General features: G+C 45.8%; 1 protein-coding gene across 1 annotated transcript in view; it reads left to right on the forward strand.

Annotated features, from left to right (window-relative positions):
- The window catches only part of LIFR (leukemia inhibitory factor receptor alpha), a 121,655-nt gene that overhangs the window by 25,539 nt on the left and 85,463 nt on the right, over positions 1 to 10,653 (forward strand). The window lies entirely within an intron of this gene.

The raw sequence follows: 10,653 nt of genomic DNA on the forward strand, positions 1-10,653 counted from the left end.
TCCCAGAGACTCTGGAGGGGGTCCAAGGACTCTGAATGTTAAACCAGCCTCCCAAGACATTACCAATGCAGGTGCTCAGGCAGCTGCACCTGGGAGAGTATTTTGCTCTAAAGCCACTCAGTTGATTAACAATTATATGCTAACATGTATTTAAATAAATGCCATTCCAATTTAAGGAGGCACCAGGGAGACTCCTCTTTTGAGTTACTAGTGGCATGTGTGAAATGAGTTTCATTGCATTTTAGTTTATATTCATTATATTTCATCCTATATAATAAAGAGCTAATATGCTAATTAGACTGAACAGCAGAACAACCGTCCGGACAACCTTCTGGACGAAGCTGGGGCTGTGAGGGTCGAGCCCCTTGCATGAATTTTGTGCATCGGGACTCTAGTTATAATATAATGCAAAATATTGTATGCACAAAATGGCACTCTCATGTTTGAATGCCTGTCTTATTTTAAAAGCCTGGCTCTAAGTGACCTTTGGCTCTTTAAAAAGAAAAAATCAATCTTCTCTAAAAAGATTAACTTCTGTTACCAATGAAGATCACAGATTATTTCAGTTGCAAATGACAGAAACCTCATTCAAACCTCCTTAGGCAAAAAATAAAACTATCTTGGCTGTGTGGTTCAGCGGTTGAGCATTGACCTACGATCCAGGAGGTCACGATTTGATTCCCAATAAAGGGCACATGCCCAGGTTTTGGGCTCAATCCCCAGTAGGGGGAATGCAGGAGGCAGCCAATCAATGATTCTCTCTCATCCTTTGATGTTTCTATCCCTCTCTCACTCTCTCTCTCTTCCTCTCTGAAATAAATAAAAATGCATTAAAATATAAAAATAAATATTGGTTTATTAGTTAGAGAATTAAAATGTCCATGATTTGGGGAGAATGAAGTTTAGTTGCTGGTTGAACGAGCAGGACGTGTTAGAACTGGAGACCAACTCTGACTTCAGAAGGTGTCATGAGTGGGGAGAGGGCAAGATAAGGATCATGCGCAGGTTCCCTGGGGAGAAGAGCCAGCAGGCAAGGCAGGACCTGAAGAGTCTGGGGACCGTGATTTCCAACAGGGAAGTGTGACGGGTTGTGACCAGGCAGAGGTCCTGGCCACGGGGCACAGAATGACTGGGGTTAGGGGGTAGGGAGGTAGACAGTAAGAGTGTCGGTCAACTATATTCATTTATAGCTGGACCTAGATGCTCAAAGACGGCTGTGAAATATGTCTCTCCATCTCTCAGCTCTGCTTCCTCCAGGGTAGCTTCCTTCTCAGGCAGCTCTCCCACGAGCAGCAACATGGCAGCCACAGGTTGCTGCTCCCCAAACTGGGTTTCATTGGTCTGGCTTGGGAAAGCCAATCTTTGACCCAATTGCTATGGCCAGTAATGCCCTGTTTGGGCCATGTGCCCAGCTCTGGAGACAGGGATGACATCACAGCTACCTGAATCATAAATGCTCCCCCCAGAGAAATGAGGCCACTGTTCCCAGCAGCAAGGGGGCAATGAAGACTGGGCAGGGAAGGTGCAATCGTACCACTGTGGACGTCGTGCCATTCCTCCGACAGGGTACCAGCCAGCTGACAGGGAAGGGAGCTCACACACTGGATTTTTCCCCCAAAGGAGATTTTTTTCTAAACTGTGTGAAGCCAGCAATTTCATTCCAAAGTGTTTGAAGTAACCAAATGGTATCTCTTCCTTCCTGAGAAAATCTCAGAGAAGAATTCAATATTCTAGATTTCAGTGAGGTCTAATTGCAGTCATGGGAACCTGTGCCCTCTACTTCAAGGTTGACTGTTGATAAAACTTTTCTACTAGATATGTTGAATCTACGTACCTATTAACCTTGCTTTAAATTCACAATTATTTAGTTTGCATGGAAGCCATATTTTCTGCAGATACATGAGGTTTAGTGAGGAAAATGCTGGCATGGCAAACCCCTGTCCCTTTAAGTCAATTACTAAAGGCTGGAATGAGAGCCACTTGCTACAAAGAGTTCTTCAAAATATCACAGAGAAGGGCAGTTCAGTCTTTATTAGGATGTCCATCGACTCATTTGTGATTTTTTAAAATACATTTTTATTGATTTCAGAGAGGCAGGGAAAGGGAAAGAAACATCAACGATGAGAGGGAATCATTGACGGGCTGCCTCCTGCACGGGGATCAAGCCCGCAACCCCAGCATGTGCCCTTGACTGGACTTGAACCCGGGACCCTTCAGTCCGTAGGCTGACGCTCAATCAGTGAGCCAAACCGGCCTGGGCTGACTCTTTCTTCAGAGCAGCCTAACCCGGTGCTTTCCTCATTTGTGATTTTTAACCAAGATGCTAGACATCCCATGTCTGTATAAGAACAGGTTTTAGATTCTGCAGTGCCTTCCTACTTACAGCTCATATTTTCACTTATTCAATTGTAGGGTAAGGACATTTACAAAGATGTTTCTCCATTGACCTGTATCTTTTACCTAAAGAAACTTCCTCTGTGTGTCCCCCTGGCACAGACTCCCTGTCTCGAATTTTTGTTTGTTTAATGCGCTAGTGTGAGGCCATGTATACAGTGAGTGTGTAATCAATGTCACTAATTGATGACTCAGCGCAGCCTCCGCATGTTTTGCATTATGCCACCATTCACTGAAGCACTTGGAGTCATTTCTGAGACAACTTGGAGTTTTGCCCAGATCTAGATATTTGGGTCTTTTACCAGAAATTTGGGAAATTCCAAAAATTAGATCTTTTTTTTTTTTTAATGTGGCTTCTTTTTTTGATCAAAACATAGCAGCTATGCTTATTTGTTAATGCTCCAAAGATAAAGTGCAGCACAACAAAGAGGGGAGGCCTGTTTAGGAAGATGTTACACTCTCTCTAGTTATTGTCAGCCTCGGCCTCAGATTTCAACCCCTGACGGTGCAGAGGAGCAGCTCCGATGTGTGTGATCCGTGTGTGACTTGTGTGACCCGTGTGTGACTTGTGTGACCCGTGTGTGACTTGTGTGATCCGTGTGTGACTTGTGTGATCCGTGTGTGACTTGTGTGATCCGTGTGTGACTTGTGTGATCCGTGTGTGACTTGTGTGATCCGTGTGTGACTTGTGTGATCCGTGTGTGACTTGTGTGATCCGTGTGTGACTTGTGTGATCATGCAGATGCAGCAGCTCCTGCCCCCCTCTCTTCGCCTCCCCTCCTCGGTGGGACTGGTGGAGCAGCACGTGTCCTTGCTGTTTGCAGACCATTGTAGGAAGCTTAGAGCCAGCCAGGAAGCCAGACACTTGCCCCTGCAGCCGACTGACCATTGTGAGGGTGATGAGTGGCTGCCATCCCACGGAGCATTCAGGAACTGAAACGTTCAGGGGCACAGAGGGCCTATTTGTGTCAGCCCCTTCCTCCGGTACAGCGGTTCTCAACCTGTGGGTCGCAACCCCTTTGGCGGTCGAACGACCCTTTCACAGGGGTCGCCTAAGACCATCCTGCATATCAGATATTTACATGACGATTCATCACAGTAGCAACATTACAGTTATGAAGTAGGAACGAAAATAATGTTATGGTTGGGTCACAACATGAAGAATTGTATTTAAAGGGCCAGAAGGTTGAGAACCGCTACGTAGCTTGTGGACAAACTGCTAGAAGTCAAAATGGAAAGAAAGAGGAGGGTGGAGAATGAGTTGCCTGGATACTGTGGCCAGATGTCCAGAAACCAAATCATAATAATCGTCTTTGCAACTGGTGTCCTTGAATTCCTTGAGCTACTCATGAAATTCTTCTAACTTCAGATATCTGTTTATGTCGTCAAATCACGGATTCCGCGGACAGCTTGATAAGCGATCTCCAGTTTTATCTCAGACAAGCGCATTATGGCTCAATCAACTGTGTCTCGCTCATGTGAGCACTCTGGGATCTTGTCTCGAGATCTATTTCAAGTTACACATTTTGTTTTCAGCGTGTCGCTTTACCTGTTTTCACAAGGTTGTGCTTTGTACGTACCTGGGTTTTGCTCAGAGCCCTCCCCGCAACAGGCACTCAGGCAAACCGGAGGTAAAAATATTATGTGTTTGGTTTCCTGATCTTTTCTTATCACAGGCAACTATCTACTGTATCTACGTAAGTCCCTGCTGGCATTACTGTGAGACCTGCCAATGGAACTGTCTCCTGTCCTGTCAAGGCAGTGCAGTGATGACCAGCCTCGAGTCCTCCTCCACGCGAGGCTGACTTGGCATTTACAGCTGTTTGCTTACTGAACCGTGTCAGGTTTCTATGGCTCCAAGTGCTGGCTCACATTACAGTCAAGTGGAAGCAAGAAAATGCAGGCAAGCTTTTCATGGAAAAAGAGGCTTGCCGCGATTTCAGGTTTCTCGGTAAATGAGCAGAGAAGACAGAGATGCAATCTCCCTTGGCTTTTCTAAGATTTTGACAGAAAGAAGTTGTGGGGTTGGGGGTGTGGGTAGGTCATGTCAGAACTGGAGACCAGACCTGCCTCTGCCTCTGGGAAGGCAGTGGGTGGGGTGCTGCTGGTAGGAGGGAAGGGTGAAGACTGGGCGCAGGCCCAGTAGGGGCTCAGCACCTAGTGAGTCCAGGGACTGGAAGGTGGCGATCCAGACAAGCAATCTGCACACAGAAGGTTAGATATAGTGTGCGCAGGTGAATGGTCTGTCGGGTTAGGGCGAAGCCTGGCTGGCAGTGGTGAGGAGTGAGATAGTCAGAATCAAGAGCACTAGTCAACCAAGGCCATGGCGCCCTCTGGGCTAAGGGATAGGCCCGAATCTTGATTGGTGGAGTTTACAAGGAGCCCAGGGGTTAAACCCTGAAGCCATCTGATTACAACAGTGACTTGGTCATGGAAGAGTGAGGAAAAGGGAACCCCTATTCATTGATTGCCTCCCATATACATGTCAGATTCTTAATGGACCATAGATTTTATTCAACAAGTATTAATTGTGCACCTACTATGGGCCAGGTGCTGCTCTAGGCCCAGGGGAAGAGCAGTGAAGAAAACAAAATCCATGCCCCTTTGGATCTTACATTGTCATAGGGCAGACAGACAATAAACAAAATAAATAAGCTTTATACTACGTTAAAGGGTAATAAGTGCTCTGAAGACAAACAAAGCAGGATAGAGAGATGAGGTGTTGTGAGGATTACAATTTGTAATGAAGTTGGGAAAAGCCTCCCTGAGAAGGTGACCTTTGGGCAAATCCTTGAGGGAGTAAGCCTTGCAGACCCTGAAGGAAGAAGGTTCCAGGCAGAGGAACTAGCAGTGCAGAGGTCAGGAGGTACGATTGTGCCTGGGGTAGCCCAAGACCGGCCAGGACCAGAATGGCCGGATTCGTACAAGTGAGGGCAGAGCAGGAAATGAGCGAGGAGCAGGCTACTGGTGCAGGCGAGGATCACGTAGGCCCTATTAGGCCAGTGGGTCTCAACCGCGGTCAGTTTGCTTCCAGGGCACATTCGGCCATGTCCCTGGGGCATTTGTGGTTGTCACATTGGGGGCTGTCTGCTCCAATTTAGACTTTAAACAATTCCAAGTGGACTTACTACGTGCATAGGAGCTCCATCTGGGCCGGTGGGTGCCAGCACATTGGACAGGGGCATTTGGCTTCAAACCAGTGTCTATTGTTAAACTAGTCAGAAATAACCAGATGGGGGGTTGTTTTGTAAAACCTATTATTAAAGTGTAATACACATAAAGAGCAGTGTTCATGTCAATAGTACACACTGATGGATTTTCACAAGTGAGACACTGATACTGAACTCGCTCCCAGATCGAGAAATAGAATACGGTCAGCCCCGCGCCACCTTCTCCAACCCAACACTCTTCCAAGAGTAGCCACTGTCCTGACTTCTAATACCACAGATTAGTTTTGCCAGTTTTCCAGCTTCTTATACATGAAGTCATATGGCATGTGCCTGGCTTTCATCCCTCAGTGTTGTTAGTGAGATTCATCCATACTGTTGGGTAAGGTTGCAGACCTTTCATTATCATGGACACATAATAGCCCTGTGTGAATGTAGAACAGCCGATCTAGTCCACTGGATGGGCATTTGCATGCTTCCATGGGGTTATTGTGAGTAGTGCTATGAAGATTCCAGGGCATGCCTTTCGGGGAAGGGGTACCCCTCTAGGAGTGGGGTTGCAGGGTTGTAGGTGAGAAAAGAAATCTTGATAAGATGAAATGTGGTGTAACTAGAGCAGTAAACAGTCGGTAGAGATATAATAGGAAAAGTTTGGACAGGCTCAGGAGTGAAGGGGGACGTCCAGAGCTCAGGCTAGAAATGGCTGGGATGGTGAGGAGGTGGAGTGCAGGTGAAGCCCAGCTGAGCGATGCTGTATGTAGAGAGGTGTGCAGCTTGCTGACAGCAGAGGCAGCTGTGTGGGCTGGTGAAGGGCTCGGGCGGGAGTCAAACAGTCCTGTGTTTGAACCTTGCTCGGCCAGCTGTGACTGTGTGACAGGGAGGCCCAGTTCCGTCTTTCCATCACAGGCAGCCCAGGTTATGGAGAAGATTAAATCCATCCATTCAACAGCCACTGATGGAATACACAACTGTGTGCAGGGCACTAGACATCCAGTGGTGAGCAAGAAAGGAGGGTCCTCGTCCTCACAGGCTTTCCCAGGAAAGAAGACTGTGAGCAATGATCATTTAGTTACAATATGGGATGAAGGGAGCTAATCTAGGCTGGGGGTCAGGGCAGTTTCTTTGAGCCCAAGTGGACGTGAGCCAGGCCAAGAGTTGGGGGAGAAAAATTTCAGGTGGGTGAAATAGCACGAGAGAGATCTCGGGAGGGTGAGGAGCGTGGCGTGTGTGAGGGAAGGAGGCAGTGAGAGTGCAAACAGGAAGCAAAAAAAGAGCAGCAGGGAGAGGCGGTGGGAGGGGCAGGCAGGGCCTGTAAGTGATGGGCTTTGCCTTAATTGGTTTTGAAACATTTTAAACTGAAAGTAAGGAGAGAGCTGGGAGTGGAGCAGGAGTGAGGATAGGGTGAGTGCAAAAATATAGATTGATTTGTGAATTTGCATTTCAGTATTCATCCATGAATTCATTTACATTTATGGGATGAGGGATCACCAGGGGATTCTAGTAATGTCTGAAATAATTTGGGTATCAATCACTATTGAATCAATGAATACATACATAGTGATATATGGGGTTAACACAACTTGAAAAGAAATCTGTTTCAGATTCCCTCCCTTTGCTCTGATATTAACGTGGTTATTCAAGTAGATTTCCATCCTAGGAATATTTGTTGGGCTATTATACATCAATGTCCATTCTAAGAGGTATGTATTCTCTCATTTAATCCTCATCACAACCTAGGGAGGTAGGTCTTCTTTCGGTTTCCCTCCTAGTGATGGGGTAGTGGACACTGAAAGGCACATGGATCCACTGGCCTGAGATCCTCCAGTTAGTAAGCATAGAGCCAGGCAGGGTTCACACTCAGGCAGTCTGATTCTGACCCACAGGCTCTCAATGACCACTCTTTGCAGCCTCCAAAAAGAGGTCAGGTCACAAACAAGTCAACAAAAACACCTGGTTAGGTTGGTTGCTCCACTTCTCATTTTAAATTAATAAATTGGCATTGTGCTTACACGTTAATCTGGTGAGTTGATTTGCATGACACTAAGAAGCCTGCAAATCTAGCTGTGGATAATGACTGGAGCTCAGGAAATCGGGAAGAGAAGAGACTGGGTAGGTACAGGGGGTCCAAGTCGTGCAGGCCTTGTAGACTATGGAGGTGTTTCGGATTGCTTTCTTGGTGCCAAGGGCAGGGATCTCATTGGTTAGGAGGTGATTGCATTAGTCTGGGTGAGAGATGCTGGCACTTAGACTAAGGACAGCGCAGTTAAAATGAGGTGCAATGAGAGATTCTAAGTAAAAGGCCTCACAAAATGCTTGGCCCAGAGTGGGCACGCTGTGGAGTGGCTATTGTTAACAATGAGGGCGAGTTCATGCCAACCTACCAGGCCACGTTCATGGATGGGAAGCTGCTGCCTACAGCATGGCGTTGAGAATGATGCTGGGCCTCTTGCAGACCTGCGTGGAGCGAGTACATGATGGATGCGAGACGTCTCCCATGAGCGCGGGAGAAGCACACGTGCCCCCAGGTGCCTCCATCATGATTTTCAAGTGAAGACAAGGTTCTCAGACAGATGGTTTTGAGTCATTTTTTCTCAATGTTAAAACATCCGAAATATATGATATAAAAGGAAGGTAGGCTTAGACTATAAAGTGATTTTTTTTTAATTAGAAAAAAGCAATACCTGATGGATGGTGGGTTACAGATATTTACTGAATTGAGCTTGGGTTTGGAACTATTCATGGACAATGCACTGCAAACAAAGGATTCAGCAGGCAAAATAGTTCGACTGAGGCCAAATCCTGATTCCCCTTGTAGAGACCCATAGTGCAGATTAGCATGTTGAACGCTCAGAGAAGCAAGCACACTAAAGGGTCTTCCACATTGATTTGACCGTGGGAATTTTCCCATCTAATACTGATTAACAGCTGGCAGAAACATGATAACATCTGCTTTAATATTGTGTTATAACATGATGTTGTGCTTCACAATTTATAACCCCCTTTTTATGGTTCTGCCTTTTAAAAAAATGCTTTCATTGATTTCAGCGAGAGAAAGGAAGAGGGAGAGAGAGATAGAAACATCAATGATGAGAGAGAATCATTGATCAGCCACCTCTTACATGCCTCCTACTGGGGGCTGAGACTGCATCCTGGGCATGTGCTCTGACCAGAAATCGAACTGTGACCTCCTAGTTCATAGGTCGACGCTAAACCACTGAGTCATATCGGCCGAGCTGATCCTGCCTTTTATAGACCTTAATCAGTGGGAGAAAGAGAGGGTGCAAGAGACCAGTATATAATACTTGTTTGTTTTTAGAAAACCATTCTCACTTAATGATAATTGATTGTATATCCGGCAACTTTGCTCTGAATCCAATCACCTCTGACTCTTGAGTGACAACGCTTCACCTTTGGCTAATGAAGATCAACTCAATTCCTAGCCTGAACCCATGTTCTGAAGTGGCTTGAACTTGGACTACCCAGCAGACACACAGATCCCATAGACGTGGGCCAGTCGCAGAACACTAGGGCTTATTCATTTTAAAATGATTTAAAATTCATTTCCAATGTTCAGTTCAGTGCTTGGTCCATGAAAGACTCTCCACAAATGTCTTTCGGGTAAATGAGTGAAAACATAACTGAATGAATAATTACGGTCACTATTTGTCCTCACAGGAGAAGGTAATTATGAAACCAGTAGGTATTATGCCAAACCTAAGAGAAATTTTGAACAAAACAAAAAGTCTGAGAAATAAACAAGATGTCTTTGTTGTTGTTCTGTGCAGATTTAGCAAGTTAGAGACACTTTTGTTTGAATTATGCATACTGAAGAAAATAGGGCCTTTGGGAAAAAACTGGGTAATGTTATTGAGAAACTTTGTCCTTTAATAAGTTGGATAAGTTAGTGTGCATTAGACAAGTCACATAATCTTGTTGTCTCCTGGTCAAAAGTGTCTGTGAGTCGATTCACTTTTCAATTCATTCCTAAATGTGATGCTTGCTTTCTCTTTGCTACATTAGAAATGTGCTTCGTTTTCATCATCCAACCAGTCTTAGTTCAGATTGCAAAGTCCCCAGGAAAGCGAAGAATTCCAGTGTTTTGCAAGAATATGCTCTCATTAAGGAATGCTCATAAGAGGAAAACAAGAGCTCTGTTATCAGATTTCCCTGCAGAAGAGATGTGTGAAATCCCCTTCAGTGAGTATATGGATGTAGTCTCCTCTGCCACAGACTTGATGAGCATGGGTGAACACAGGCCAGCAAGAGGATGGTGGCATGGGCAAGCCCCCTCACAATCTCTATAAGCCGACACTTGTATGTGCTTATGAAGCCACAGCCACTGTTCTAAATGCTCTACTTGTGCTTGTTCATTTCAAACAACAGTAACCCTGTGAAGTAGGTGTTGTTATCCTATTTTATAGATAAGCAAACTGAGGCATAGCATGTTAAATCTACCTGTGTTTATGGACCTGGTAAGTGGTTAAGCCAAATTTGAACTCAAGGAGTATGGATCCAGAAACCCTGCTCTCCGCCACTCTGCTATACTGCCATCTCAGGAGACCATCAGGCAATTGATGAGAGCGGAAATAGACCAGTCACCCAACATTCACTGGGAGCCCACAATGCTAAATGCTGTTAGGGATTGAGGGGGAGAAGGTGTGAAATGCTGAGGACCTCATTGCTGCCCTTGCTCAGCGAACAAATAAGCAACTCACTCCAGGCAGAGTGGAACGTGTCCTAGAACAGACGTCCTGGGAAGGAGGAAGGTAAAATATGAGCTAGCCTCTAAGAATAGGACTTGGATAGATAGGATTTTGGAGGAAAGCATTTCAGGTTCAAGCAACAGCATGGATTTCAGGGTGTGCAGAGTAGACACATCGGCCCAGATTGTGAGACATGCAGTGGGAAGATGTGTGGCTCTTAGAACGCTCTGAATGCTATGCCAAGGTATCTAAATCTGATTCTATAGGCCAGTGGTCGGCAAACTGTGGCTCGGCAAACTGCGGCTCGTGAGCCACATGTGGCTCTTTGGCCCCTTGAGTGTGGCTCTTCCACAAAATACCGACTTCTGCGCATGGGCCATGAAGTTTCA

The sequence above is a fragment of the Myotis davidii genome, unplaced genomic scaffold (genome assembly GCF_000327345.1).
Source record: "Myotis davidii unplaced genomic scaffold, ASM32734v1 scaffold496, whole genome shotgun sequence".
NCBI lineage: Eukaryota > Metazoa > Chordata > Mammalia > Chiroptera > Vespertilionidae > Myotis > Myotis davidii.